Below are 6,386 nucleotides of genomic sequence, written 5' to 3' on the forward strand. Positions count from 1 at the left end.
GTTAAGATATTGGTGCTTCCTTCCAGCCCTCTGAATTACGAGAACCTTCCACCACTCGATTCTTGGGTCATTGTATCTGACCCTATCACCTTATCAGAACGTCCCTCAGAGATGGGCTTGCCTGCCCTCGGTGCTTTGAAATCTGAACCCTAATCAATCACAGGCCCCAGCCTGAGTGGTTTCCCACTAAACCCCATCCTGCTCCGGGAAGCCAAGGCCCTGGGAAACTGAGACAGACTCTGGAGGGAAAACTAAAGGGACCCATCTTCGCTAAGTACGTGTGGCTCAGGCAGTGGTGGTGGGCATCTTCTCTCTTCCCTGGCATCGTAGGGGACCTGTTGACCCTGCCATCCTGTGACCACCTGACACCTGACACATACTCATGAGCCCAATTCCGCAGCCACCGAGCCAACTTGGGTGCCACCGAGCTGCCATGCCCTGTACCTGGTAGGTAGAAACTCAGAAGCCAACACCCAGGCTTCCTGAGTCAGAAGCCCCATAAAGAGACTCCTAGTGTCTCTTCAACTTGGTTTTTGATTTCAGAGATGTCCTTCCACAGAAAACCACAGGGGGCATTTAAGTAAGTCCAACTCATGGAATCATCCTTCTGGGTGACCTAAAGTAAACTTGTTCATTAGAATATTAAAGTCTCTCACCCACCATCTGTGAGCATAGAGTGTGTAAGACAGAGTAGTCACCAATTGAACATGTTTAGGAAGAAGCCTGCCTCTACGTGTAATCCCCGGTCTTTACAACCCGAATGTCTGCAAGGTTCCTCAGTAAAATCACCTCGTGTCCATGTCTGGTGATGCCCTGCCTTCAAATTAACCCTATGCTGTCCTCACAATGGAAGAACTTTCTCTCCTTCTGTGCCCAAGCTGCCTCTAGCTTTGTAGCTTGCAAGGGTGAACCCGTTGTAAGGCACTCCCTGCAGGTTCACGCTGTCCTGGATCACTCTGGACATAATGAATGGCTTACTACAGCCACAATCCTGACCTGTTGTAATGGTCGGTGGTAATACTCAGCCTAGCACATGGAAGGCAGGGACATTACAGGCACCTGTAAAGGATTATCTAGATCAATGTTAGGCTATGAGAATGCTTCTGAGGGGTTGTCTTGACTGCGTTAATTGACAAGGGAAGACTCATCCTAATTATGGGCGGTACCATTCCCTAGGCAGGGGATCCTAAGCCACATGAGTGGAAACTTTGGTCTGAGCACTAACATGAATTTTTCATTGTTCTCTGCCCTGATGTAGCATGGCCAGGTCTCTCAAGTTCCTGACACTTTGACTTCCCTAGAACTGTAAGATAAATAAGACTGTGAAGTAAATTGCTTTTGTCAGAGTGTTTTAACACAGCCACAGGTAAAGAACTAAGACAGCATTCAACCCTACAGCCTTCTTGGGAGAAGGAGATTCATCCAGTTACAAAACTATTGAGGTCAAAGGTGGATCCTGAGGCTCCTTGTGGTTGTGTGGAAAACACTGATCAATGCCTCACCACAAATAGGGGCACATACAATAAAGGATCATGTTGAGTTTTTGTCATGCATGTATAAGTATGTGCATGTGTATCTGTATATCATGTAGATGTATATGATGCATATGTATATGTATTAGAATTAACTAATCCTCTCTGTCCCTCTGTTCTATTTTCCACTGAACTAAATTGGGCAGTAATTGCTTAATTTGATCTTTTAAATTTTTAACAAGGATAGTTATCAAGAGTTTGCTGTTGTAATTAGTAAGAATGTCTTTAAAACCTAAAGGAAATTGTAAGGCTTGAGACCACAATGTTCTGGGCAGGGAAGTAAGCTGTTGACAGTCCTTCTCTCTTTCTTGCTCTGTCTCTCTGTCTTCCTGTCTCTGTCTGTCTCTCTGCCTCTGTCTCTGTCTCTCTGTCTCTCTGTCTTTCTCTCCTTCCATCCCTTCCCCCCTTCCCTTCCCCTCTCCCTCACTCCCTCCACATGGAAGGGTGTGTCTGTGTTTGTGTGGGTACCTGTGTGATCAGGTATGAAATGCACACGTGTAGTGTGAACTTGGAAGCCAAAGGTCAGCCTTGAAATCATCCCTTAGACAAAAACCACTTTGTCGATCGATGTTTATGGCTAGTGGTGCCAAATTGTCATAGTCACTAGTTTGGCCTTGTTCATGCGGCCACCATAGCCTTCCATGTACGCTTCCGGTCCAGGGACCCACAGACCCTGTGGTCATTCCAGTGTCAACAAGAGTTAATACCCTTTGTACATGAGTGGGGGATCAGTCACTAGTGAAATCAATATAAAACCTCCAGTCATCTTGAGTCCTCCCTAACTGAGTCCTTGGCCTCACCTCTAGGATATACTCAGCCATGGAAGGAACCCCAGGTGGAGGACTAACGTGCTTATTTACATTGAGAGAGCTTCTCACGTAAAAATAAGCTAGCAATCCAGCCAGCCTCAGTGCAGTGGGTGGAGGGTGTTCAGGAGTTCTGTCCACTCAGGCCCACTGTTTCCCGCATGGGCAGCCTTTCTGTCTCAAGAGCACGTCCTCTAAGAACTGTTTCATTTGGTGAGCCTGGCATGTTTTTTTTTTTTTTTCCGTCAGACTATCAGTATTAAGTACAAGTGGGCGGTTTATTTACTCATAGTCTCTGGCAATCTGCCAGCGTTGGTTCATACCAGACATGAGCTGGCTATTAGCCAGCTCGTTAGCAACTGTTCTCCCCAGTTTTGTGGCCTTGGGACCTGTAGGCACTTCCTTAAAGAGAGATGGGTAGTGATAGAGGTCAATTTCTCCATCTGTTCCACAGTTAATGAGACATTCTTCCCCCTCATCCCAGAGGTTCAACAACCTGGCAAGGACTGGCTCCCCAGGGCTCTGTCTACATTCCCTTCTTTTTGATAAAAGGGACTTAATGCTCTAAATCACATACTGAGGTTTTTATCTTGGCTCCCAGCTCTCTTTCTTTTTGGCTTCTCCCTGCAAAGTGTCTTTGAGGCCAGCTTTTAGCACAGTGAAAACATTCCATCTGCTCTGTTCCCAGAGATTCAAGGCTCCAGTTCACTTCTTCAGGATCCGGCTGACTCTGCCAGATGTAAGGTCCAGGGTTTGATGCTGAAAGGAAAGGGGGAACTGTAGGCCAAGAGACTGAAGCTTTGTAAGGAAATACAAAACTGTTCACTCTGGGCAAAGGCCCTAAGCAGGCAGACACCATCAGGTACCAAGGTACACACCAGCACACTCATGCTGCACATAGGCAGGGGCAGGCACGTGCGTGCACGCACACACACACACACACACACACACACACACACATTAAAGGCGCCAGGTCACCCTGTGGTACAACTCCACTGGCATAACTTGGCACAGAGCATAGATGTTAGAGGAAAAAAAAATAGTATAAACTGTATAAATTTTGGGTGAGTTGGGAATCTAACTCTTGGCTTCATGCATGCTAGACAAACACTCTAGTAGCTGTGCTGTATCCCTAACCCCTTTTTGGTTCTTACGTAAGAGCTGGACAAGGTGAACTGCCTTAGCCTTAGAGGGGAAAACAATTGTAGAATATAAATATCTGCAACTGAGTAAAAATTACTCAACTCAATGTTCAGCCTGTCCTCCCCTGAAGAATGGTGAGATGTGTTTGCTTGCCTCTTTCTCAACACACACACACACACACACACACACACACACACACACACACACACGCACACACCACCACCACCACCACCAACAACAACAACAACAACAACCCACTACATTGTTAACGGCCCTGTCCAGCTAAGACATCATACAGACATCTGTCCAGCTAAGGGATCACATAGGTATCTGTCCAGCTAAGAGCCCCAGACTTTCTAGGGAATGCCTACCTACCTCTTAGGCTCCACCCACATCCTTTTTTGTCTCCTTCCCTGATCAAAATATGGCCCCTCAGGGTAGTGAAAGCTGTTGTCCTAAGACTACAAGAGTGTCTCTGTGTTACCTAGTGTGCCAAGCCCTCTTTCAAGACCTGGTCCAGGAGTGGTAGAATGGTCCATCTGATGGCTAGTTTTATGTCAGCTTGACACAAGCCAGAGTCATCTGAAAAAAAGGAATCTCAACTGAGAAAATGGCTTCACGAGATCTGGCTGTAGGCAAACCTGTAGCTCATTTTTTTTAGTTAGGGGGGTCCAGTCTATGGTGGGTGGGGATCATCTCTGGGATGATAGTTCTGGATTCTATAAGAGAGCAGGCTGAGCAAGTTATGGGGAGCCAGCCAGTAAGCAGCACCCCTCCATGGCCTCTGCATCAGCTCCTGCTCCCATTTTCCTGTTCTAAGTTCCTGCTTTGGCCTCCCTCAGTGGACTGTGACCCCTGATCTGTATACCAAGTTAACCCCTTCCTCCCAAGCTGCTTTTGGTCATGGTGTTTCATCCCAGCAAGAGAAATTCAAACTAAGACAGCCTCATACACAGACCTGAATTCCATCCCTAGAACCCAAGTGAAAAGTTAGGTACAGTGGCACCCACTTGTAATCCCAGTGATGGTTAGAAGGGAGGCAGAGACAGGCAGATTCCCGGAGCTCCATGACTAGCTAGCTTAGAACATGTGGCACAGCTTCCGGCCAACGACAGACCCTGTCTCAAACACAAAGTGAAAAACACCTGAAGAATGACACCTGCGACTGTCCTCTGATCTCCCTGCATGTGCACATGCATGCATCCACAAACACACACACACACATGAACATGCATACCCAGGAATAGAAAAATAACCCACCTCTCACCATTAGATTGCAAGGGTTTCAAGATTTTTGTCTCTGCTATAAATTGTAGGAGTTTGGAGTCACAGGCAAAACAAGTCTTGGTACATTACTAGTGAAGGTTCTCTAAAGACAAAGAGTCAGTGCGTACCTCTGTCTACATCGATGCACGTGTGGGAAAGTAGATACATGAAGAAGAAGATTCATATGACTATGAAAGCTGGTAAATCCCAAGATCAGCGACTGGCAAGCTGGAGATCCAGGACAGCAGCTGGTGTGAATCCTATTCTGGTCTAAAGGTACAAGAACAGAGAGAGCCAATACTGTCTCTCTAGCACAAAGGCAACAGGCTCAACCCAAGAAAAGCTAAACATCTGAGTCCAGTCAGGAAGACCAGTGTTGGGCCAAGGCAGTCAGGCTGTGTCCCTGCTGTCAGCTGATTGGATGAGGCTGGCCAACACTAAGAACTCAGTTGCTCTGTCCAACTCCCTGGTTCCAAGGCCGGCCACCCTCACAGACACATGTGTGATGCATGTGTGTAACATATAACATGTGCAGGTATTCTGTGACCCAGTCAATCTCATCACATTTGGTCCTACGCCATCTCTGTCTGGAGAGCTGCCACACCCAGGGGAACGGCACACAGCTTGAGTGACAGTCATGCATTCGTACCTTTCTCCTCATACTTATCCTTGATCACAAGGCCCAGGGCACAACCACCCTTCTCTTTGTCCCCTTTCCAGAATAAGTGAACGGTGGATACACAAGTCTCTGGATATACAAGGGTCCAGCAGCCTTTACCCAAACAGATCTTGCTAAAAGATTCAATGGCATAGCAAGCATGCATGAAAAACCTGTCACCAAGCTAAGAACAGGAAAGCAGAGAAGAGACCTTAGAGCTCAGATACCCACCAGGCCTTCCTGCTCCACAGACATCCCTGCCTCTGTCTTCGCTTCAAATGGTAAAAACTACCCATTCCATTAGAAAGCAAGTTAAGGAAGAGAGGGTTTACTTGGTTCTCAATTCCAGGTTACAGTCAAGTCCATCACAGTTGAGAACTCAAGGTGGGAGGAGCTTGAAGCTACCAGTCACATCACACCCATAGTCAAGAACCAAGAGCAATAAGTGAATGAGTGAATGAATGAATGAATGCTACAGCTCAGCTCATGATCTCCATTTTTAAATAGTTCTGTATACCCAAACCAGAGAGAGAGTGCCATTCACAATGAATGGGTCTTCTCTCATCAATGAATGTAAGACAGTCCTTCACAGCCATTCTCAGAGAGTGGGTCTTCTCTCATCAATGAGTGTAAGACAGTCCTTCACAGCCATTCTCAGAGGCCCATCTCCCGAGTAATTCCAGCTTGTGTCAGGCTCACAGCTAACAAACCGTCATAGGTTCCTTCCCTAACTGGACAGTGGGTATGGTACATGAACACGGATGCCATTGCTCAGATCATCAGGTGGCCCAAATCTGGACACTTCCCCCCGCCCAACACCATCACAAAGACAAAATATGCCATTTACAGAACCAGCCAATGATCATTCTCATTTCATCCTGCTGATGGCCCTCTCCCCACAACACACTTAATGCAGCATTAGCACTATTCAGAGGCAGATAAAAATAGCTTTGGATCAAAGCGGTAGTTTCCTCATTCCGT

Source organism: Rattus norvegicus, chromosome 9 (genome assembly GCF_021556685.1).
Source record: "Rattus norvegicus strain SHRSP/BbbUtx chromosome 9, alternate assembly SHRSP_T2T, whole genome shotgun sequence".
Classification (NCBI taxonomy): Eukaryota; Metazoa; Chordata; class Mammalia; order Rodentia; family Muridae; genus Rattus; species Rattus norvegicus.